A 27,648-nucleotide genomic window follows, 5' to 3' on the forward strand; every position below is an offset into this window, starting at 1 on the left:
ATTCAACCATTGAAGAGGAGATCACTTATTACATGCTACATACTACAACATACAACATCTAAACCTTCGCACATAAGGATACAAACATCCTTAGAACAAGGTATTAGTACTTGTTTTACAGTCATTTACATTTACAGCTCTTGCTCATTTCTTGGTTAATTTCAAAACCGGGGTTTGACCTAAAGGCAAACCCCTAATCCCTAACCCCCCAATCATCTTCGCTTTTCTGTGTGTAGGTTGCAGGTACGCGGCTGAAATTGAAGATCTAGAATCCTTGTGCAGAGACGAACAGATCCCCCTTCGTTTCGCGGATTGTTCGGAGGATCGTGGCGCCGGGCGCCATCATCCTAACAACTTTTGCCCAAATTTGCAGGACAGCGCCGTATCAACATTTTACTGCTAATTCCAAGTCCGCAGCTTCATCCTATAACCCGAACTCAGTTTATAAGCGAATCTTTATGACTTTCTATGCATTCTTAGCTTAATTTCCTTAATCAACATTCTTTACAAAAGAGGGTAGCCTTGCTTTCCGAACCCTTGAAACTCATTTAGCATCCAATCTTGCATTGCGTGGGATTGGATCTTGTGGGTTTCAACCCCTCTTTTGAATGTAAAGTCTTCCCCCTAAGTGAAAACCCATCGAATCCTAGCGAACCTCCCTTCTCTCTCCTCGGAGTTAGAAGAGGGGAGACCAACTAGGGTTCGACCGCGATTTTCCGCTTTACAATAAGGATACTATATGTTTTGAAGTGGACACTGACTACTGTTATGTCAATGCAGTAGAACCGAGAACTCAATCCTTACCGCCTATGGGTTATGAGATTGATTTTGAGATCACTCAACAACAAATAGATGCCTTTCTGACACTTCCAAGGCACTCGACCGAAATCAGATATGGTACCTATGAAGAGGTAAAAGAGAAGGTAAAAATGAGCATAGTTGTACCAAAGGCTACCAAAAAAGCCACTAAAAGGATAAAAGACTTAACTGAGAAATTTGGAGAAGGTTCTACCTCCACACCTACTAAGCCAACAGGTAGGAAAGATGATCAACTTTCAATTGAGGAAGAATTTGAAGCTCAGGAAGCAGCCATCACTCTGAGCACCGAGTTGCCTAAGGGAAAAATATTGAAAAGAAAGAAACAAGATACACCTAAGGTATCACCGACTCCACTAGTGAAATGACCTAACACTAGATCATCTACAGTGTCACCCGGTAAGAGGTAGAAAAATGTTGAATTGCCTAAAGTTACAAAGACTTATAGAAAGTCGACCAGGAGACTCATTTTGAATAAGGAGTCAAGTGACATAGAATTTGAAGACAAAAATAAATTTTAGATTGTCAAAATCACAAAGGAAGATGTACACAATGTTGACAAATTTTGTGCCAAATTGAAACAATATGGAGGATTCAGGTCATTCAGGTATGTTAAATATGACTCTCGGACAGAAGAAGAAAAGAGACAAATAGAAGAATTAGTTGTATGTACACTTCTCAGATTCTGAGTAGTTCCATTGGAAGTAACTAACTTTCTTCCAAATGCATTATACTCTCACATTGACAACAGATGGAAATATGCTATGGACTCGGAGAAGAAGATAAGAGAAAGAGTTTTAGTACATCTCTTTCCAGACATGTCGGTAGATGATATTAGAAATCATTTGAAAAACTACCAGACAAATTTTGAAGTGAAGCACAGAGCCTTGAAAATGATGAATGGACTTTATCTAGAAGTAAAAAAGGAAACCAAAGAAAAATGGCAAGAAATATTTAGAATTCAGATTGAAGAACATCAAGGTGAAGTAGAAATAGTTGACATTACCAAGCAAGATCCCACTTCAACTATTCAACAAGATGAAGATGTCATGGACACTGAGGCACGGGAAGAAGAAATGATAGAAGGAAATGCCTATGCCAAACTGGTAAGCAGTGAATCAGTCTTGGAACAGGTTAATTTCTATTCTCTGGTAACTCAAAAAGTGACAACCGAGATACCTCAGGACACTGAACAAGGCAAAGAGGATCATAAGGCTACACAAGGTGAATCTACCCCTCAGGCCACAGATGAGCAAACTTCTCAAGCTCTTGCAAGCACTGAAACTGCTGCCACTAAGACCCCAAGCAAGGAATCACCGAAGGCTACAATAGAGGCTATAGAAACTGACAAAAGTGTTGCTCCCACTGAGCAACATACCAAGGAAGATCAAGCCTCCAAATCCCTTGTACTCATTCAACTGGTGAAGGCATCATCATCAAAGGATAAGAAAGCAAAGAAGCACAGTTTCAAGATAGATATGTCAAAGCCTATTGTGCTGCCAAATGTTGACATTTCCAAACTCAAAGGGAAAGCACTTATTGAATTTGGTGAGTTGTACAAAGCCAAGCAGAACAAGAAAAATAGATAGCCATTCAAAAGAAGAACTGAGTACTTCAGAAGGTTAAAGCATTATTGATAGACATGCTACCTGAAGCTACTGTAAGTAAAGATGTAGCCATCCATATGCAATTGGATGAACTACTCACTCAATTGGAAACATCAGGAGTAGAGGCATCAAAATACCTTAGCAAATTAAAAGACAAAGAGCTAACTACCAAAATGATTGAAGAAGAGCAGAAAGCCATTGCTATAGGTAAAATCAAGCTTGTTGGATTCATTGCTGAGTTGTCCCTTCAACTCAAGCACATTATTTATTTATTCCAAAAATTATGTACATTTTCATTCTTTATTAAATATATCAAGCAGAAGATCGAAGCCATTGAGAAAGAGATGACCGATCTCTCAAATAAACTGACTATCGATCCAAATTCTACTCAGAATTTTTATAACAAGTTGCAAAATTTTATGGCTTAACAGTTAGAACTTAGGAATGAAGAGCACAAAATGAGGATGGATATTATGACTCTTTAGACATTATTTATTCCCCACCTTTCATCAGTACAAGAGAAGATCAACTGAGCTACCCAACTATCCACACAAGCAGAGGGAAGCACTTTAGATGGTCCGATTTCATTGTTAGCTATTATTAATGCTTAGAATTCTTTAATGGAAAGTGTCAAGGGTGGACTTACCAACACTCTCAATGATGCTCGTAATAAGTATAAATCTATTTTTGATCAGTTGCCCCCACCAAATGGTAACTAGTTTTGATGTTTGTCAAAAAGGGGGAGTGTACCGAGTATATACAGAGTATCCGAGTGTACAGATGAAATTGTCAGGGGGAGCATGGAACACTAGGGGCATGCAAATCAAGTTTTGTACAACATATTGATAAGGGGAGTATGTATTCGAAGTATGTATTTGAACGAATGTATATACTGTCATTTCAGTCACATTTTGTAAGTATATAGATTTTGTGTTATGAAATTTGAAAGGAGTTTTGTCAAACATACCAAACTAATGTCAAAAGGGGAGATTGTTACTATTTACTAAGTTGTCATTAGTTTTATGTTCAAAGTCATCCTATATACCCTAGTCGGTTAATACTACAGAAAGATTCAGTCGGTAAGCACTAAGGGTGTCAGTTACAGAAGAAAGGCTAGTCACCGAGATGATATATACTGAGTTGTCTACCGAGTAACTTTCCTATGTCCACCGAGTAGCAAAGAAGGTACACCGAGTTAATCTGAACCAAGTGGAAACGTGTTACCAAATTCAATGAACCTGGACACATATATGGAAACGTGTTACAAGATTTGAGAACAGGGAACTGTTATTTCATAGGGAATTGCACTTAAGGATTTTGTATGATTTTGAGGAAGTTTATCCAATGAAATAATTTCTATGTTTATTCATTTGATAAAACATGTTTGTATAATCAATGTATGAACTAGATCACTACCTTAAGAGATCTATATAAAGAGTGATTTGAGTATCTAAAAGTATGAAGAGAAAAAGATGGTGAGTTGAAGATAAAATCTTGTGAAAAGATAAGATGTGATGATTGAACAGAGGTATTCAGAGGTCATCGAGAAGATTTTCAGAAAATAGTTTAAGGGACAGAGAATACAGAAGAGGTCACCAAGTTGATCTATCAATTACCGAGGTATGCTATGAGCATGGTAATTTCATATTGAGCACATAAAGTCCACTATAACATTTCAGATGTAAAGTTGCAAATATTTTGTAAAAGATTTTGATTGAATTATTTTGAGTTGTGTTAGAAACCTTTAACAGGGTAAAAGACTCTAACAAGGTCTATAAATTGTAAAGCCTCTAACCAGGTACAACATTTTGTAAAAGTGTTTGTAAAAATCCTTTAGCAAGGTAGATATAAAGATCTTGATACTCCTAATAGGGTAAGCTATCAGAAATAGCTAAACATGTAGCTCTAACTGAGCAACCTTTATTATTGCAGTAGTGAAGTTGTGGGTGGCATCCCCATCGCCGTTTTTCTCTCTAACCAAGAGTTTCTACGTAACCAAAATATTTGTGTTATGGAGTGAAATGTGTATGGTTGTAATTTCTATAATTATGTTTTGGCTTTATATATCATGAGATCAACTATATACAGTTTATGTTTATCAGTAAGATTGTTTTTAAAGAAAAGTTTTGAAGTACTGATTCACCCCTGCCCTCTTAGTACATTAGCTTTCATTGTTGGACCTAACAAAATGATGGTCAATCATCTCAACATCCTCCCATGTAGCACTATCCTCAGAATATTGGTCCCACTAAACCTTATACTAAGTGGAATCTCTGCTACGTAGCTTCACTCTATGTTGATCTAGGATTTAGATGGGCTCCACTAGCACCACTCCTGGATCCTATAACTGGATTTATAACTTCCAGTACATCAAAGGGTCACATGTATCTAGGTGCCAACTTTGATGATTTCCTAAATGAGATATAACTCTTATGAGGCTTGACCCTCAAAAGACTTTATCTCCTGCAACAAACTGTCTGAAAGTCCTATTTCTATCAGCATTTTTTTTTTTGTCTATCGACTACCTCTTTCAATCTTGTCCTAATCAAATTCATCTACTCATCCATTTATTTGAGAAAATCAAGACCATTAATGATCCTATCTTCCATTCTATCCCAACTAATGAGTATGAGACACTTTCGTTCATAGAGTGTCCCAAAAGGTGCCATCTCTAAAGATGCGTGAAAGGAGTTGTTATATGCAAACTAAACCGAAGGCAAACACTCCTCCTACTTGTACCGCCGATCCATGCAATACATACGTAGAAGATATTCCACAACCTGATTAACCTTTTTTGTTTGGCCATCAGTCTGAGGATGATATGTCTTGAACTAAAGTTCAGTCTGGTTCCCGAAGATGCATTCAATATTGTCCAAATCTAGATGTCATCCTGGTATCCTTATCTGAAATAATGGTTTCTAGTTAACCATGCAATTAGAATACCTCTTGCATAATTTATTCACAAGAGTCAATGATCCATCCTTAAGATTTACACATACAAAATGTGCAACTTTTGTTAATTTGTCGATAACGGTATCATGCTTGTTCTTACTTAAATGCAATCCTTGGATTAAATCCATACTGATTACTTGCCACTTATACTTAGGTATGACATGTTGAAATAAAAGTCCTGCTAGATGAACATGCTCAAATTTTATTCGTTGGCATTCCAAACATTGTAACACATACTCAATCAACTCTTTTCCCGAGTTTGGGCCAAAATACAAAGTTCTCAACTCAGCTACCATCTTTGTCACCTTTGGAATATTCTAAATAAGGTGTATTGTATACCTTATACAATTTTGACTTCCTCAAGTTTCTGCCTTTAGGTGTGTACATCCTCCTTTGGTATCTCAAAATACCATTAGGTTTCAACTCATATCCATCAATCCAATGATCTAAAAAAATCTAACTCCAAGGCTTACTTAACCCTTAGGTAATGTTACTCTTCCAAGGGATTCCAAAATAATTTCTATCGCACGTCAATTTTTAAATTAACTATGGTAGATAAAGATTTTCTTGGTCTATGAGAATCCGTCATTCAACTTTCTTTTAATTCCAAATAATCCAACCAACTAACTTTGTTTCAGTCCTTTGACTTATAACATCTCATAAATATTTTGGAACTACTAGGCATGCCTTTAACTGACAACTAACAAGGTAATCATATTAATAGAAAATCTTAATTTAATAGCATATGTTGAGCATCTGCTAATGCAACCCATACTCAACTAACTCAAAATATGTTTTTGTCAAAGACCACTTGTACTTGGATGTCCAAGACTCCATCACCAACTTATGATCTTAAGGAAAGTAGGAAAACAAATTTGTCTATCTTCTAAATATATATATGTTATATGCATACCTTTACGAGATCTACACACTTGTTTCTCATATTAAAGTCACTCAAACTAAAAGTTATACACATACATGGCATTTTGTCCTAACTAACACAAACAACTATGCTTGGCACATTCTCCAACTTCTACTCCCTTGTACATTTTATCAGGGGTTCGCTATGAACATGATAGGGAATGAATGCATTATGCAAATCGAAAAATGCTAAAAAATTAAACATTATGTTAGCCACCATAAGGATTAAGAGAACAATGATCAATTTAAATAGTAAATTACAAAATGCGCATAATGAAACAATAATTCAAGTGTGACCAAGGGCCACAAAAATAGAGATAGAAAATTGGTGACTCACCCGATTACAAAATAAAAATATGATTGGCTTAAGAAAAGCCAAATCCAAATAATCAAAAATCAAAGAATTCATCAATAAACCAAACAAAGCATCAAACTAGATATATATCACATGAACTATGTGACTAAGAGTAGTCACATGTGATGGAGTGTTACAACACCTTGGGGTATCCTTTCCAAAGTATTCTAGAGAGAATATCAAACTTAGTACCAATAGTTTCGCCATTGTGTCAAAAAGGACCACAAAACTTGAGCACATAAAAGAAGACGGAGTCCTAAGAAGGTGTCATCCATAATTTCTATCCAAATAATACCTCCATATAATACCTACCTTGTACACTACAGACTTAGATTATAATAGAATAGTATCTATATCTTTCACAAGAACAAGTTAGAATAATACCAGTCTAGGAACATAGTTTAATAAATCAAGCATCCAATGCGTCTAGGTTCTTACGATAGCTATCAATGTTATAAGATCTCAACTACAACTATACTGTATAAGAAACATACTTTAAAGTGCTCATCTCCACTCAGGAGACTATTATCCAAGATATGTGTCCATTTAAATGTGCTAAGTCTAGGAGATACTCTTCTTCCGCCTATTATAGCACCATACTGCTTTAGCAAAACAACAACTTTATTTATCATTGTTTAAATAAAAATAAAAATGATATCACATAAATATATATATCTCCACTCATGGAATTGATGGGACCGTATATCCTTCAGACTCATCTGAACTAATTACTATCAAATCAGAAGGAAGATGCTCATATAGACATTCTTTATTTTCTTTGATCTCCTTGATAAGGATAGTCAGACTAGTCTTGTTTCTAGGAAATATGGTAGGTGAGATTCCCTTTTCCTTCTTAGATTTCTCATTGTCCCATCTCAATTACCCAAGCTTTAACACCATCACCAATGGTCTTACCATCAAACTTAGGTGGGGATATCCTTTTCAAGTCTTTGGCTATCTCCCCTTCAATCCTAACTCAATGATCAGGTTGTTCCTTAGCTCTAGGAATTTCATTTCTTGGTTGGTCTTCCTGTCAAGGTTGTTCATTTCAAACCTCACCAACTCTTCAAGATTATTGTTTAATTCCATCCATCCTAGCATTCTATTGATTCAAAAGATCAAGAATCGGGCCAAGTCTTCCATTCATGTTTCTTGATCTAGCTCTAGTAGTTCTACAACCCATTGCAATACAACAATTCCTATATCAAGGAATGCTTCTTTACTGTAATGGTCATAGGCCCTAGTGTTATAAACCTAGAGCTCTGATACCAAAATGTAAAGACGTAAAAAATTCTAAATTCCATACTAAAATGAAATACCCTTTATTCTTAAATAAACTCATAATTCCCTTAATAAGTCTATTTACTTCAACTATTCCGTCCTTGAGTCTAAATGATCATTCCAAATGATATCACAATAAACAAGAGATTTATTAAAGAGATAAAGATTCTTTATTCTATAAGAATATGTAAGTAGTATCTCAATCATATCTACATACAATACTTAGGCCTTTCAAATGCCTTAAGTTCATATAACAAGATAAATATAAAGTAAAGGATGAGATGCATCCTTTGATCTGCAATCCAAGCTATCTTCAATGCAATCTTTAGAATGAAGACGAGAACAATATTCAAGTTCTTTTTCCACCCAACCTTGAAGCTTAAACTTCCCCAGAATTTTTGGTCAATCAAGAATACCCAACCTTACACAAATTTCTTAGCAAAAAGAATTCGATAGACAAGATGGAATCTGGTGCGTGCCTAGAATGATACATGCATTTTCTATTTTCTAATTCCATTAAGAAACAAGCAAGATCAATCAAGGATATGGTAGAGGGCATAAATAAATCCATCTATTTCAATGGTCAATAAGTTACTCGACCGAGTATAATGCTATGCATATCAATAAAATATAGTTTGGAAAAGAAAACTATTCTCTCTATGATTCCACATTCGACACTCATCCCAGAAGGTAACTTTCCCACAAACACAAACATATCTAGCTTTTATAGTATCATATAAAATCATGAGAAGTACATAGAAGGCAATCTTTCTTTTCTCAAGTATAGCTTCCCATTTCTTGCATGATAAAATTACATTCTTAAGGAAAACAACCTTTCATTTAAGAGATATAGAAGAAACAATCTTTTGTTTAAAACCAATTATATCTAATAAGAAATCAATCTTTCTCTTCTATCTTTTCAAGTAAATATAGAAGAAACAATCTTTCATTTACAATCAATTATATCCAATAAGAAAGAAATCTTTCTCTTCTATCTTTTCAAGTAAATATAGAAGAAACAATCTTTCATTTACAATCAATTATATCCAATAAGAAAGCAATCTTTCGCTTCTATCTTTTCAAGTAAATCAAGGATAAGAATTAAAAATAAGAAAGTGTAACACATGTATGCATATTTAGCATATAGATAAAAGTAAAATTCATAAATAGAGGAGGTAGGAAAAAAAGAGAAGGTAATTTGGCAGAGCTCTGAAACTAAGGACGAATACGAATAGTCCTTGGCAGCAGGTCGACTCTCCACTTGGGGCTCCTAGACCTAGTGGGAAGCCCCTGCATTTACTCATCCTCATGCCTCCATTAATGGAGAAGAACTCCGATGGCGTTGGGATTAATACCCACCAAAACACCAACGGTGGGAAAAAAACATTTCGTCAAGCTGTCGAAGGGCTCTGCACAACCTTCCCAGATGAGGTGAGATTCGAACCAGAGGCTGCTCACGATGCAATGGCAACCCAAGCCCGCGAAGAAGGTGAGGTTGGCTTGGCCTCAAGGTTCATCATTAAACCTAATTCTTCTATGATTGATTGCATTTCTAAAATAATTTCTAGGCTTAGGGATTCTGTGATTTTTTTAGCAGCCCTTAATGTAGATAGAATACCATCTAGACAATATTTGAACAAATGGTTTCAAGATACTTGGTGTATAAAATTTGGAATTCATTTTTCATTTTGTAGAATGTTGTAAAAAGGGCCATTTCTTATTTTTTTTAATGATAAAGAAACACAGAGGAAGGTTGTCGATAAACAATTCTGGAATATAGGTAATGCCTGTTTTAGGGCCGTTCCCTGGACCCCTCTTGCATGTAATGAAGAAAACATGGCACTCTCTAACCCTAAATGGGTAGTTATTAAAAATGTCCCCCCATTTTTTATGGAACTGTATCACAAAAATCACTGAACCTCTAGGCAAAGTAATTAAAATTGATTCCTCTGCTGCATTACTACCCCATATGGAATCGAGGGTACTCATTGCTTTCAACCCTGGCTCAACTTTCCCCTCTAGAATAGATATATGTATTGAAAACCAGTTATTCTCATGTCCCTTAGAGTATTTGGGGGGGATTAATGCATGTCATAAATGTAGAAGAAGTGGGCACTTCCTTAAAAATTGCCCTCTAATGGGAAGGAAAAATGGTACCTCTTCCAAGAAGTCCTCTGTTCGAAACCACCTACATCCGGCCCCAAAAGACCCCTCAAATTCTAAGAAGAATGACCCTACTCCTCACCCAATGCACTCTGCCCCTTCACCTCTCGATGCATCCATCAATACTCAGCCTATCTCTACTAAATCACTACCCCCATCCGAACCTACTCCCCCACACTGTCGACCACAAGCTTGCCCTATTCCTGCCAGTGCTCCTCCCTCGATTTCTGAATCCTTACTCAAGTATCAGTTGGCCCTAAAAGAAGCTAATTTAGCTGCTAGTGAATCTAAGCCACTGGAACCAGATGTAATTAAAATCTCCACTAAAGGTGGACCCATAACTCAAAATGCTCAGCAAATTGTCTTGGAAAAGTTGAAAATGGCTGCAGAACACAGAAAACAACTTGAACTAACATTAAGTAACCAAAAAAAGGAGTTTGAATCCTATACCACACCCTTCCTCCAAGAGTTGATTGAAGGGGAGGATGGTGGCTCTCATGTTACCACTAGTGCTACCGATGTTGTTAGTCATTCCCCTCTAGGGCCTGAATGTAGGGATAAAATTGACCCTACGAGGGATATGAGCATTCCTCAAATTGCAAATACTCCCTTGGAGACTAAGGATGGAGGTGATTCAACACCACACCCCACCAAACCTCCTGAGAAGGCATCTGATAACACTGATGGGGAGATGGGGCCTACCATTCCCCCTTCCGACCAACCTCTAGAGAATGGTCATGGTACTGGACTTGGGTTGAAGTCTGATGAAATTGTGACTAGCAGTAATGAGGGGGATAATTCATTTTCCCCTCATCCCAAAACCTTTGATTTTGGAACTAATAATGGGGGAGAAGACCTAGCTGGTAATAAAAAAAAAAAGGAGAAAATTGTCTCCTAAGGCCAATAAAGAGACTATAACTAGGAAAAAATCATTGGGACCTGAGCATCTCTCTAAACTTAGGAAGAAGAGAGGTAGACCACTCTCAATAGTGGCCTTTTATGCTGGTCATCTTTCTAAACCTGAGGAATGGCCTAAGTGCTTTGAGGGATTTAAATCCCTAGTGGACACTTCTGAATTAACCTCCTAATGCTGAAAACCATCTCATGGAACATCAGGGGACTAGAGGCCCCTGACAGGAAATATGTGGTCAAAATATTTCTAAATATACACAAGGACATTGATTGCCTTATGCTCCAAGAACTAAAATTAGTGGGGTTTACCCTAGAAATTGGTCTAAAATCCATCTGGAGGGAGGCCACTCCCTTCTACACCAATCACCCTAAAGGAAAGGGTGGAGCTACAATATTATTAAACCCTAAATGGGCGAATAAAGTTGTTAAATGGGGACAATCCCCTTGTGAAAGGGCAGTATGGGCTATCATACAAAATGACAATTCTACATTTGGTTTCTACTCAATCTATGCATCTAATGACTACCGAGAAAGAGGGGTGATGTGGGAATGGTTTGCAAAATTGAAAGACATCCCTTGGCTCTTGGGAGGGGACTTCAACATGGTAAATAATGTACAAGATAAACAGGGAGGGAACAAGGTGAAATGGAAAGGTGTTGAGAGAATACATTGGGAAAGGATGGTTAACAAGATGAGACTGACTGACCCGATAGCAGGAAAGAAGGGAGAGCATAAGTCAATATGGTACAGCTGGTGTAACCACCAACAGTATAATAAGAGAGTCTACTGCAGACTAGATAGATTTTACTTCAACAAAGACTTCTTCAAAATTGTTAAAAATGAGGAGGGTGTTCAATATGTTGTCATACCATATACACTATCAGATCATCACCCTATTATGATTGGGCTAAAGATAACTAATAGTAGAGTGGCCCCACCAAGCCCTAGTTTGAACTTTAGAATGAACATTAGTCTTCTAAAGGATGATGACCTAAAATGTGCACTGTGACTGGTAAGAATGTTTAATAAATATGACAACAACCATTTGTCCAACATTGATAGATGGAACCAAAATGTTATAACCTGGACCTCACTTTGTCAGGCTGTGGGTAAAAAGAAGGCTAAAGATGCCAGAGCCTCTGAGATGTAATTGCATTATTCCCTACAAGTGGCTCAGCTTGATCTTCAAAGGGATCCTGAGAATGTAGCACTCACCAATCATCTAATTAAGGCCAAGAATGATCTTAGAAGATTGCAAAATCAGAAAATCAAAGGATGGAGAACTAGGGCTAAGTTAAACTGGCTAGATACTGGGGATCAAGGATCTAGATTCTTCTTCCAGATTCTTAAAATGAAACAAGCAAGAGAGAAAATAGACACCATATGGGAACAAAATAAGAAACTCTCTGAGCCAACTGAAATTCTAGAGTGCTTTGCTCAGTTCTACAAGCAATTGTTCTTTGCAAAACCAATTAGGGAGGAGAAGGATAATGCTAGAAAGATAGTCATGTCTTTGGTCCCCAAACTTCTTGATGAGGAAGATAGTAAGATGCTTGAAATGACTATTTCTAAAGAAGAAATCAGGAAAGATATATCGGCCCTCAATAATGACAAATCCCCTGGCCCTAATGGATTTTCGATAGAATTCTACAAAGAAAATATTGAATGGGTTGTGGATGATCTTCACTCTCTATATACTGAGGCTATCCACATTGGATCCCTAGGAGAAAACATTAACCAAAGTCTGATCAAGCTCATCCCTAAACAGGGTGACAAAACCCTAACTAAAAACTGGAGACCTATTACACTGTTGAATGTGTCATATAAAATCTTAGTGAAATTGTCTGCATGCAGATTGAAGAAAATATTACCTAAGATTATTAGTACTACTCAAACAGGGTTTGTCAAAGGATGGTATATATTGGAAAACCTAATCACAAGTTGGGAATCACTCCATTGGGCAAAGGAATTAGGGCAAAATGGAGCTATGCTACTCATAGACTTTGAGAAATCTTATGATAGAATAGAATGGGAATATATCATTCAGATGCTTCAATCATTAGGATCCCCCCTGGATTTTGTAAACTAGTCAAAACACTATTGTGTGATGCCAATGCCTCCATTGAAGTAAATGAGGTAAGGTCCTCCAATTTTACACTAACTAGATCTATCAAGCAAGGATGTCCCTTAGCTCCAGCCCTATTTGTTCTAGCTATTGATGCAATGTTCTACTTACTTAAAGACTCCTCTATCACTCCTCCTGTTAGGGGCATATCCTTACCTGACAAAAAAGAAATATGTAATGTCCAATTTGCTGATGATACTGCAATTTTGATTAAACTTGAGGAAGAAAACCTTGTTGCTCTGCTGAAAAATATAGATATATTTTGCCTAGCCTCTGGTAGTAAGATAGCTATGCACAAATCCAATCTCCTTGGCTGGGATGATAACCCCCCGATCTGGCTTTCAAAATTATCTCTCAACTGGCTGGGCCCTACATAGATTGTAAAATACCTAGGCATCCCTTTCTCTGTCCTTCCAAATTTAAAAGAAATGTGGGAATGGGTAAGAAATAACATAGAGAAGAAGCTCTCTAAATGGAACAAGAACTATCTGTCTTTGGCTGGAAGATTTCAAGTCTGTCAAAAGATATTGGCATCATATAATATCTATTTCTCCTCTGCTTGGCTCTTTAAAAACTACCAATTCAATCATATCCAAAATAGATTAGGGAATTCCTATGGTCAGATGGAAAAGGTACTAGGAAGCAACATGTAGTGAAATGGGAGTGGTGCACTGTGCATAAGCTTTCTGGTGGGATGGGGTTAAAAGACCTCAAACTATAGGGCATTGCCCTCGCCTCCAAGTGGATTCTCAAGGCCATGGAAGGGGATGAGCCATGGAAAATTCTATTAAGAAATAATATTGCATCCTCAATCCCTAAGAAAGCTAGGAAATGGAAGGATCTCCCCATGCTTGACCTTCTTTTTGGACAGATAGAGGTATCCCCAACTGGTTATGAGGTCTTTAAGTCCCTATGGAAAGCTTGGGAACATGTGAAGCACTTGGTACACATCAAAGTGAATGGAACTATACAGGGGCAGATTGCCAATAACAGATCAATCTGGTGGAATCTATTTCATAATGGGAAACCCTTAACCGCTCTTCAAGGCTGCTCTGCATTGAAATGACACAATATGGGTATTAAATATTTTGATTAGATATTTGAGAATGGCCAATTGAGAACGTGGGAGGAGCTGAAACTCACCTTCTCTATTCCGACATCCTAAAGCAGGACCTATAACATCCTTAAAATGGCCTTAGCTTTTGTTTTCCCTCCCTCTCACCCTCCTCTCCCTCACTCCCCCCTCTCTGCACTCTACTAGGCTGATGACACACCTCTCCCCTCCCTTAAATCCAAATGAATTTATTCTTCACTTACTGAGGCTGATACCATATTTCTTCACCTTAACAGATGCTGGGGGCTAAACTGGGAACCAAAGGACTGGAAAGATAGGTTGGGCAAGTTCTGGATGGCTCAAAATGAACCAAAACAACAATTCTTTGGTAGGCACCTACTGTTAAATAAACTCCCTATAAAAGATAAGGAGGGTAATTGCATAAACTGTAAAATATGTAGAGTAGCTGAAACTGTGAAACATATTTTTTTTTAATGTCACTTTGCAAAAGAAATATGGAGATTGTTCGGCCTTAATCTGGAATCTAATTTTGTTGAAATCATAGATGTTATTTTCGGCTACATTAAGGGCTATAGGAAAAATGCAAATATCTTTTGGTCTTGTTTTTCTTTAGAGGTTCTTTGGCTCATTTTGAAGTATCACAATGATGACGTCTTTGATAACAACACCAGGCACCTCACTGAGTCTCTTAGGAGACTCATTTTTTACACTGTCTCGATGCAGGTCACTGTGGTAATAAAGCTGGATTCAGACAAATTTGACAGATGGATAAAGGAAGGAGCCACCACTGTGTACATCTAAGAGCTATCTCATTGCTTCACGTGGGAGAGGGATAAACCAGGCAAGGCCACATTTGAACAAGCACTAATGGCCTTCATGAGGCAAATGGAACATAGACACCTACGCATGGAGATCTCTCAGGAGGAAGCTGACCTGATCCATGAGCGCACCTCACACCCCCACAAATAGGACATACTTGATGGTCGAGTGGAAGAATGGCAGGATGGAAAGATGGGATGGGTGGCTTGGATCCCTCCATTAGGAGCCAACTCTGCACCAAAATCTGAAATCTTATTTTCCTAGTTCTCTAAGACTGTCTATTTTGTTTTTTTGCTGTTATAAATATGTGTATCTAATGTAATCATCTCCCCACAATGGAGGTGCTCATCAACTATATATTTTTTGTGTATGCACCTCCCCTTGGTGCCTTGACATTGCTAAACTCAGACATTCCTGATGATATGTAATATTTATATGATATCTAATCCAAAAATTCATAAATAGAAATTATGAGTACACATTCTTTTATCTTTTCCCATAAAATCCAAATAGCGTAATCATGCATCTTATGGTTTCAAGTTTCTAAGTTTAGAGCGCATAAGTTTTCTATTTTTCCACATGTTTTTGATTATCTACTTCTTTTCTTGAATAACATGTTTAGTTCGATACTAACATGTGTTTCCCATGATTTATGAATTCAACTAGCTGAATTTTGTAATTTTCCATAACGGGTATAAAATAAAATGATAATTCATAATGCACATACTTATATGGCTTTTTCAACGAAATTTCAAATAATCATCATGTCCTGTATTGTAAGGATCTAATTAAAAAATTAAACTCTTTTCTTTACTAATGATCTAAAATATACAACTCTCAAGATAATTTTGTTCTTTTCTCTAATTATAAAACAATCTATCACTCATTTAAGAGCCTACCTTCGAAATTTGAGTAAAGTCTGATATGATTAGTGACGATCTTCTCCAATTCTATCTGCAATACGTTTGGATTTCCAAACCTCTATGCTATTTAATCCCTTGAGTTCTCTCTTCTCTGTTCTTTTACCTCTCTTCTCTATTCACTACTCTATATTCTGTTCTCTATTCTTTGATCTATCTTTACTATACTCTGCCTATTTCTCCCCATTTCCAATACCGTCCTCCTTTTTAAGTTTTACCAAAACAACGGTCTATATGTACTGATCCAATCTATATTTCTTCCTATTTTCGAGCCAATCTCTCTGAGTGGTGGTTTGTTATCTGAGTTTATATTTGACACCTCTAATTGTTATAGTTATGGTAATAGTCCCAAAAGAATTCAAAATCTATTATATTGCGAGCATGTGGTATTTCGATCTACACATACCGTTTAAATTCATTTATATCAGTGATTTCATGTGGTTGGTCATCCACATAACTGTTTGTTAATGCCACATAACTATTTTTTCATGCCACATAGCTATTTGTCCATGCCACGTGATATGACAATTTTAATGCATGTGAAAGTGGAGGTTTGAGTGGGTAGTTGGTAGCAATACTGACTCCCTTCCTGTCATTCAACATTTTAATTGTCATCCATGCATCACCGTTGGCATGTGGAAAAGTTTGCATGACATGCAATGTTTATTCCTACAACTTTAACCATGTTGATAAGTCTGTATTCAACCTGCAGTCCATCTTTATTCAACCACTAAGTGTTTGTTGTTGCATGATCAATATTAATACTGATTTCCTTTTGAAAATGGTTTCCTAAGTCTAAGTGACATTTAAGTCTCGGCCAAGTTGATTTCACTAATATCGACTTCTCCCTATAAACTTGCAATATGCTTAACTCAATGCATTAATAAGTCCGCCAATACTAATCAGTTAACATGTTCTTTAATAAATCACTTTCCATGATTATATATATATATATATTTAAACAATGAATCTACATAAAATAAAATAATTTATTTCAAAAATATATTTACATATATAATAATTATGTACGTGTTTATATGTATATGATCGAATTATTATTCGAACTCATATACATATATAATACGTATATATATATATATATATATATATATATATATATATATATATATATATATATCTATATATATATATATATATATATATCTATATATATATATATATATCTATATCTATATCTATATATATATATATATATATATATATATATATATATATATATATATATATATATATATATATATATATATATATATATATATATATATATATATATATATATATAACTTATAGTAATAAATCAATTCAAATTTAAATATCTTTTCTTTTTCTAAACATTATATAAATCATATACATATATATGTGTGTGTATATACTTCATATACACATATACATATATATAGATATGTCATTTCTAGAAATAAAAAAGTAGAAATATAAGCATGATATCTCATTAAGAAATTTATACATTATCTTCACACAAAATGCACATTCAATCATTAAAATACACGTATAATCATTTAAAAACATTAAAATCTATTTTTATTCGAATTAAAGAAATATCAATGAAGGCTACTCATACCAAATTTGTCATTTAAACAAACACTCAGATAAAGTCATTTAAATCATCTATCTTTGCACGATGTAGATTATAAATTCTAACGTGGTGTGTGAGATTCCCATCTATTCTAGCAAATTCTAAGAGCTAAAACAACTCTACCTGAACCATGTTCTTGCCTTCGTTCGTGTTCACCTATTCCTGCATTCACTCACACTCAATTTCTCATTAGCAATGGCGATCCTAATTTCACAATGAAAATAATACTGATCGTTCATTTGCATGTAAATCATTTCATTATTTTCTTATTTCACTAACAATTCCTTTTCCTTTTCATTTCAATTCCATAAATGAAAAAAATAAGCATTATTTTCCTAATAAATAATTACAGATAAATATGTTTTGTGACTGAAGAATTGAAGTACAAAGGTGGTGCTAAGTTGATAGATGCAAAAACAATTGTGCAATGGTGTAACTCTATGACGGGTCCAGGTAATCCAGGTACGTCAATGGTTTGTAGATATTTTTGGTTGATCATTGAATCTAACATTGAAAACTATCTAGATTGTTGTACAGTTCCAGGATCGAGTGACATGCACTCATTTATGAGTTCAAATGCAAGTTCACTAGTAATTTATATGAGACAGGTGGTATGTTTTTTCTCTTCGTGCATGTTTTTTTTGTGGGAAGAATGTCAATCACAAGAGTGGGTTGACAAATGGTCTTGTAGAGCATTGGTTCCCATTGATACATATCAAATTCCCAAAGCACTACAATTGAGCCAGATGGAGACATCTGTGGATTCTGACCATGTATTCGACCTAGTGGATTCAGGTGATTTTTTGAGTTAATTTTTTTGCAAGTATTCTTTTTGGTTCATTTTGTTGTATATCACAATTTATTTTTGGTATAAATTATCACTTTATAAAATGCAGGTCATGTGTATGCAGTTGTTGCAGAAGAGAACAATGAAGAAGGAACATATTACTTTTTGTGTCACTGTGTTGAGCCTAAAAGAAAATTGACAACCACAATCATTGACTGAGAGGGTATTGAGTACCCAATAGGGTCTATTGTCATGACACGAACATGGCTTAGGAGATACCCTATCAAGAATTCCGATGTTTGGTTGTTTGAGGACTTTGAAACACACATACATATTCTTCATTTCTCTAACCTTGTTGTTGCAACAAATATTCATTTGATGAAGTATCGTGGTAGACCTCATAACAAGATTTTATGGAAAGTTCATGAAGCTGACCACGAGGCAATACTTGACACAATACAAGTTAGAGTTGATCCTGAAGGCTCACTTGATTGATTCTATGATCCATAATAGAATGATTTTGAGAATTTTGTATATATCGCCGGTGAATTGTTCTATATTCATTTTTTGTATATATAAATGCCCATGAGATGATTTGTACATTTTTAGGGGCATAATTTTATATATTTAAGTGGCCATGAGCTGATTTGTACATATTTAGATGCCAAATTTTGTATATTAAAATGATGATGAGCCGAATTGCACATATTTAAATAAAAAATCTTGTATAAAAGCCCATGAGATGATTTGTAACACATTTTTTGTATATTTAAATATCCAACAGCTGTTTTGTCCATATTTAGAGGCAAAATTTTGAATAATATGTGACAATGTTTTGTGACTATGTTTTGAGTTTATGTGATGTGATAAGGTCAATCATGAGCATTCTTGATTCTTATATAATCATGAAGATTTATTTGAGTCATTATTTCATCATGGGAGTCATAGATTGAGTCTAGATACAATTTGAGAAAAAAATGTCATTATTATAAAAAAAGTTGTCAAAAAAGTTGTCAAGCAACTTCTACATCACCCCAGTAGGGTATGGCTCTCGATGTTCCAGTGCTTTTGAAGGAATGAAAGGAGCATGCCTAGCATAAACCTACCCACCTGGATGCACTCATGACATTGGTTTGTGCACACGACGAACGAAATCAATTCTAGCCTATCTTGCAACTTTACATTGCATGCAATTGACAGTTTTTGCAGTAGGCAAAAAAATGCTACCAATTGAAAATGGCTCCGAGTCATTAGAAATTGAGATAGGAAATTGTAGAAGAGCCTCACATGACACTATAGGTTCAAACAAATCGATCATATCTATCCTGGATTGAGAGAAACAATCCGTCAAAGTTTGACATTTTTTTGGACTCAAGGCACTTGAGAGATTGCACCAGTAGGGTATGGCTCTCGGTGTTCCGATGCTTTGGGAGGCATGACAGGAGCATGCCTAGCATAAACCTACCCACCCATACTCGCTCATGATGTTGGTTTGTGCACATGATGAACGAAATCAATTCTAGCCTATCTTGCAACTTTGCATTGCATACAACTGACGGTTTTTTCAGCAGGCGAAAAATGCTACCAATTGAAAATGGCTTCAAGTCGTCAAAAACTAAGAGGCCATTGTAGACAAGCCTTGCGTGACCCTACAAGTTCAAACAGATCAAACATATGTGTCATGGATTGGGAGAAATAGTTTGTCAAAGTTTGACAATTTTTTGGACTTAGGGCACTTGAGAGATCGTGTCGGTAGGGTATGACTCTCGACGTGCCGACGCTTTGGGAGGCATGTCAGGAGAATGCCTAGCATAAACTTGCCCACCTGGACGTGCTCATGACGTTGATTTGTGCACACGGTGAATAGAGACAATTCTATCCTATCTTGCAACTTTGACAACTTTGACAACTTTGACAACTTTGACAACAAGTGAGCAACTTTGACAACAAGTGAGCAACTTTGACAAAAAATGAGCAACTTTTAAATCTTTTATCCAAATGACCCCAAACTTTCACAAATGGAATCAAATGATCATTAATGGTCCCAAATTACTCTATTTAGATAAAACAATGGCAAAACAAGACGAGAACCAAAATTTGACCATTTCGAGCATGAGGGTGCTCTTACACCACACACATTGACAAATATATATGAAAGGAATCAAAAGCATCCACTGATCATTACTATGGATCAATTCTGATCATTACCATTGAATTTCATTTTCATTGAAACAAAGAGTTTTGTAGAGTTAATTCAACATTTTAGAAAGTTTATCAAATCACATTCCACGATTGCAATTTTTTATATCATAGATTTTTGTTGTTTATATTCATATTGTTGATTACATAGGCAAATATTCATTTAACTTTATAAAAGGGCAGCCACCAAATACAACGAATACACAATAATGAACTCAATACAAGGAGTTTTATAGGGTTAATTCAATATTTTAGAAAGTTTATCAAATCATATTCCACGATTGCAATGTTTTATATCAAAGATTTTTGTTGTTTATATTCATATTGTTGATTACATGGCAAATAATCATTTAACTTTATAAAAGAGCAGCCACCAAATACAACGAATACACAATAATGAACTCAATACACATTTATTGTATTAAATATCAATATTTATATATATCAAAAAAGGCATGTATGCCAAGTCAATACAAGTATTACAAAAATGTGGCATATGCCATGTCCAAATAAATATCCAATAAAAATGTAGAATATATCTACATGTATTGGTCATTCAATGACCACAACTAACACTATATGATCCTATACTTGTGGTGGATCATCAAAATCGAGCCTCTTCGATGCAGTATGCGGCTCTGTAGATGGTTGCAAAACCACAATTCAAAAGCCAAGTTAGAATCCTTTTGTAGAAAATAGTTCACAATTATCAACATAACTATCCATTTAACTATAATTTCTTTGCAATTAAAATGTATATTACCTCATCGGCTAATATTGGATCTAATGTCTTCGGTCTCTTCTCCTTGTCAGTCTTAGGAGCTTTCTTGAACACAAACTTAAAAGGCTCCAAGTTATGGCTGAACTACGAAGGGGGCTATTGTAGATTAAATGTATAATTAATACAATGTACTAACATATATACATCAAAAACACTTAAAAAATATAATATACCATTGATGGAGCAGCTATCACTATTACCTGTATGAAAAAATGATTAAAGATCAAATATAAATAATATAATGATAAGTATTGTAGGTTAAAAACAATTAATGTAATATATCAAACAAAAGTGAACTGAAGCCTAAGATGCTTCTCCAGTACACGGAGGAGGGCTCACCATTGATGAAGCAACTATGGATATTTCCTGTATAAAAAAATGATAAGATTATAATTTATCACAAATTTGTATGATGCAAGAATAAGTATACGGTAGATTACTGAGAGGGCGGGGGAGGTGAATCAGTAAATAAAAAAATTGATACAAACTTCCCAAACTCAAACTCAAACATACAAAGTAAACTTATTAATGAAATACCACTGTCAAGATCAATACTCATAAGAATATCGATTGACTGTTACAACAACTTAACAGTAAACAACATTTAACTTGTAAACATCCAAATGCTTTATCATATGCCAATGCTTCACTTCTCAATGCTTTCAGTTATCATGCCTTATCAAAAATAATTAAGTAGTTAATCAAATCAACCATAAGATCATAACCATAAAAAAATTCACCACATGAAACAAGTATTTATACGTGGAAAACCCAAATAGGTAAAAACCACGGTGAGATGAGACTCACAAGATAATATCTGAACTCTTCTGAATTTCTCCCTGTTAGGAGCCAAGCTTGTTAAAGCTTTTACAAAAGTCCTGTTAAGAACTGATCCTATTAGGAATCACCCAGTTAAGGGATTGACTACAAATGCCTTGTTAGAAGAAAATACCCTGTAAGGAGTAACCTCAGTAAAGGATTTGAAAATCCAATCTAATGGACCACCTTGTTAGAGGAATTAATAAGTAACTAAGCTTGTTAGAGCTTACCCGGTTAGGGGATTTTAATTCTGCTGTAATTTTTAGAAAACAACAAGATTTTCTTGATCTGTCTGAATAGAACTAAATTTGCTTGATCAGATCCATTTAAGCTTTTATCTACCTTTACTTAAATTGCAGACTCATTCTCCGATTTGACAATCACACAATCAACTAATTTTTGTCAATTCTTGTCAACACTAAACAAAATAACTTCATCAACCTTAAATACAAATCAATTAGGTCAGTAACACAACAAAAATCTAATCCTCTCATCGGGATTACAAGCAAGTCGGTACAAGCATGCCCATTGGATTTCATAGCAATCTCTACACATCAATCAAGAAAACCTCAACCGCTCCTTGATTACCGCTTCATTGAGCTCAGTAACTCATCACGTGCTTTGCATTAGATGCAATACACTTTTCTCATTCCCTAGACAAACAATTGCACCAAAACATTTTGAACTTTTCTTCATACAATGACCTTACATGTCACCATCATTACCACTCAACATCAGATCATAAACCAACATAACCAGTTCAACAACCTTAATTGGTTAGGGTTTAACAAAAACAATTGATAGGGTTTACCGATTGCATAACATAGAAAGGGTTTAACCTTTTACTCCGATTATAGGTTCAACTTACAAACTTACATACCGGTTTAGAATAACCATCAAAAAGTTCTTCCTACTAGTTACAAGACAATATCAACAATATCATTACCAGCTCAATTGACATCAATGACAACATAACATATCATTAATGCAATCTTCATGCAAATGCCAACAATCTCCCCCTTTGGCATTGATGGCAATACAAAATATCAACACGTTTGCTTTGCTGCTGTGATTGTGAATAGGAATCCTGGTTTACATTACCAAGTATTCACATCTCTCTCTATGAATAGGAATCCTAGTTTACATTACCAAGTATTCACATCTCTCTCTGTCTTTAGTCTGTCATTGGTTTTCCTTCCCATAATCACATAATTCTTCTCCCCCTTTGACAATGATGCCAAATTGAAAGTAAAACATGTAATGTTAAGTTTCACTGTGCATCAACAACATACTGCAACTTGATGCTCCCCATGTGGAATACATCCACTTCTACATCAACCCTTGTAAAATTCTGCAAGTGATTCAAGGATTGATGTAGTCAACATCACGTTCAACTAACTTCATGAAGAGGGACAATCCCTAACTAAGATACTCAAAAGTAGTCTGAGGCAGAGGTTTGGTAAAAATATCTACAAGCTGCTCCTTGGTAGAAACATGCTCTAAGATAACATCTTTGCTCTAAAATTTTTCCCTCAAGAAATGATACTTCAATTCAATGTGCTTGGTTCATGCGTGCAAAACAAGATTCTTGGAAATATTTATGGCACTTGTGTTATCACATAAAATCTTTATAGGTTCTGAAATCTTCATCTTAAAACTTTCCAAAATGTGCCTCATCCAAATAGCCTGTGTACAATTCATATAAGCTGCAACATACTCAACTTCAGCAGTAGATTGTGAAGTACAACTCTGCTTTTTACTACTCCATGAAACAAGCCTTCCTCCAAGAAAAAATGCTCCACCGGTTGTGCTTTTCCAGTCATCAACATTTCCTGCCCAATCAGCATTTGTGTATGCCTTCAAATCAAAGTTTCCTCCATATGGATACCATAATCCATAGTCAACAGTACCTTTCAGGTATCTAAAGGTTCTCTTGGTTTCTATCAGGTGTGTCTTCCTTAGGATTATTTTGGAATCTAGCAACTATGCCAACCACATGGGCTATGTCTAGTCTGCTGTGAACAACATAGTGCAATTTACCAATCATTGACCTGCATTTCTTCTCATCAACAGACTTAGATTCATCTTCCTTGGACAACTTACAACTTGTAACCATTGGTGTCCCAACTGGTTTACAATCACTCATGCCAAATGTCCTCAAAACCTCTTTCACATACTTAGACTAAGTAATGAAAATACCATTCTTCATTTGCTGTATTTGCAAGCCTATGAAATTTTTTATTTCCCCTACTAAAGACATTTCAAACTCATTTTTCATTTCCTCTGCAAAACTGTCACTCATGTCATCATTACCTCCAAATATATTATCATCAACAAAAACTTCACTGACTAGTATTTCATCTCCTTCAGACTTGAGATATATGTTACTATCATCACTGGTTCTCAGAAAGCCTATCTTCATTAGATGTGTATGAAGCCTTTCATACCATGCTCTGGGTGCTTTCTTTAATCCATATAAAGCCTTATGTAATCTGCATACCATGTCTTTCTCATTAGTCAAAGCATAACCATCTAGCTGCTCTATATATACCTCTTCTTCCAATATCCCATTAAAAAATGTAGACTTGACATCCATCTGATATACCTTGAACTTCTTATTGGCTACAAATGAAAGTAAAGTTCTGACACCTTCTATTCTTTCTATTGGTGCAAAAGTTTCACCATAATCTTCCCCTTCTTCTTGCCCATAACCCTTGTAGACTGAACCTTGCCTTGTTGCGAACTACAACACCATCTTCATTCAACTTGTTCCTGTATACCTATTTAGTACCTATAACATTCTTATTTACCGGTCGAGGTACTAGGGTCCAAGTGTTGTTCTTCTCAATTTGATCCAATTCCTCCTCCATAGCTTTAACCCAATGATCATCACCAAATGCCTCGTTAGCAGTTCTTGGTTCAATGGTGGAGATCATGCAAGAATTATCTCCGATTCTTCTTCTGGTTAGTACTCCAACATCCTTATCTCCAATAATCTGCTTAGGATTGTGATTCAGTCTCACATATCTAGGAATAACATGTAATGCCCCGCCAAGAACCCCAAAGGAAAACCCACAACAAGGGTGAAACAATTTTTTTTTTAAAGTATAAACATAATAAGTGCATTAAACACAACATGCATAGTAACACAAGCGAAAGACTTACACCAGAATTCCTTAAGGGTTACCAACGAAGAATAAAAACCAAAAGATAAATTCCACAATTAAGGTTAATCCAATAATCTATCGTTAACTCAATGATCACAAGAAGCCATATGCAATAACAAATACACCATAGAAAGATTGAAAGGATACAACATAGTTTCTCTTCAATAAGCATTTACACATATCATAAAGGAAACTGATAAAAACATCCCAAACATAGGATTACATTGCTCTTCCAATACATGGCTTCTTAATATACATATAAAGTTACAACTAAACCAAATACAAGGTTACAAAAGTTCATGATACAATGACCACATAGGTCTCCAAATAACAATAATCTCCAACATGAGATAGAGCATGAGCCATGATCCATAGAAACACTTGTGAAGCCAATCCTTGCATGAAGGTATGAACAAGAACATCTGATGGGAAGTGGCACTACCACCCGACCATGTAATTCCCAAAATGGAATCACCCCACCGTGCTAGGAGATAACTAGGGACCCTCAAGCAAGCAAAAGAATGACATCGTCGTCAAACAATATGACTCCATGACAACACAATACGACTCCATAATAATCCAGGTGACTCAACATCACAAATACACAAGTGAACCGACATCACAAACTACAAGTGAACCTAAAGAGAGAGTGTCATCGTATAGCTTTTTATGGTTACCATGGTCAACCTCCATAGGTCCTGACCCCCATCTTGGGTTACCCTGGTAACCTTTCCCGAACCTCCAACTCCAACTAAGTCTCATGCGGACCCTACCAGCCTTTCATGAAGACAAGGTGGTCGGTTTTCCATTCCAGGCCTTATCACTACATTATGAGCCTTCTACAAGCACTCACCTATGTGTGAGGTACAATATCTTATTAAATGTTATGAACTACCCACCTAATCAATTAATTAGATTACCACTTTATTATCTGACTTTCGATTGGTTATCCTGCCAACCACTTTGGGCATGACCCCCACTCGAAAGCCACTCTCTCAAAGGACACTAAACAAACATGGTCACTCCACGAGGACCCTATGGCGAAGCAGACATCCATAACACTACTATCCAAGAACAAGTGGTCAAAACAAGGACATACTGACTCTTGGTTAACCATAAGGCAAAGACACTACATGGTTAAAACAATGAACTCATCATATATCACTTGGTCAAAGGTACCAAATACACCACCACAAGATGATTGAACCACAGACCAAAAATAACACAATATAACTCTTTGCAAGGAAAGCTAATTTCACTAAGTCTGCACTCAGACAATCTTTGAGAAAATCAGCATCATAAGCACTTGCAACATCATTAATTGAAAATAAAATAAAAACTCCTTTACGACTTTCACATCTATTCAATTTCCAAATCAATTTTCCATCAAGAATGAAGTCCTCATTAAAAATTCAACCGAATTAAACATGAATTCCTAACAGGCATTTAATTCATTGCCAGAATATATCCAAATTAACCAATTTGCATTTACTAATTCATGCCTTGATTTCCATAGATAAATTTATTAATCCACATAATAAACATCATTAGGAAATTACTATTTATATTTAACATTAAAAACCACTTTAATAATATTTCATTTAATAAACTAAATTCACGACACATAACAATGTATACCGCGAAGGGTACAGGGTCACGCGGGGGCCAAGGCCAACCTCCAGTAGTGCTACTGCCGACTAGTAGCAGGCCTATCGATCGATAGTGTTGCTACTGACCAATAGAAGACGCTACCCACTGGTAGCACTGCTACCGATCGGTAGTGCTGCTACCGTTGGTAGCAGCTGCTACCGACTGGTAGCAACTGCTACCGTTCGGTAGCGCTGCTACCGTGTAGCAGTACTGCTGACCGGTAGTACTGCTACTTGAGGGTAGCAGACACTATCGACCTGCGTGGTGGGACTAGCCCACCATGGGGTAAGGTAAGCTCCACATACAAAATAATTACATGCTTCAAAAGCATTTAAAATCAACATGCCACGAAACCATTTAAACATGAAAATGATTCATTCCCTGATCTTTTCATGGGCACACACACATAGTGCCAAGATCCAAATTTCAAAGGGATATTTACTAGTAAGGTAAATGGTGAAATAAAATCACACAAGAACCCTATAGATAACGATTAGGAAACCATAGAAGAGGTAATTCCAGAAGTTGATTTTCAAGAACAAAAACATACAACAAAAAGAGAAATGAACCATTTCTTTCCTATAAGCAAACATATGATATAAGCTTCACAAAATCAACAATAACAGACATTTCTTCTTCCATTCCAATCATTCCACAAGAATTTACAAGGAGATTTGCATCTTT

The sequence above is a fragment of the Cryptomeria japonica genome, chromosome 1 (genome assembly GCF_030272615.1).
Source record: "Cryptomeria japonica chromosome 1, Sugi_1.0, whole genome shotgun sequence".
NCBI classification, from domain to species: Eukaryota; Viridiplantae; Streptophyta; class Pinopsida; order Cupressales; family Cupressaceae; genus Cryptomeria; species Cryptomeria japonica.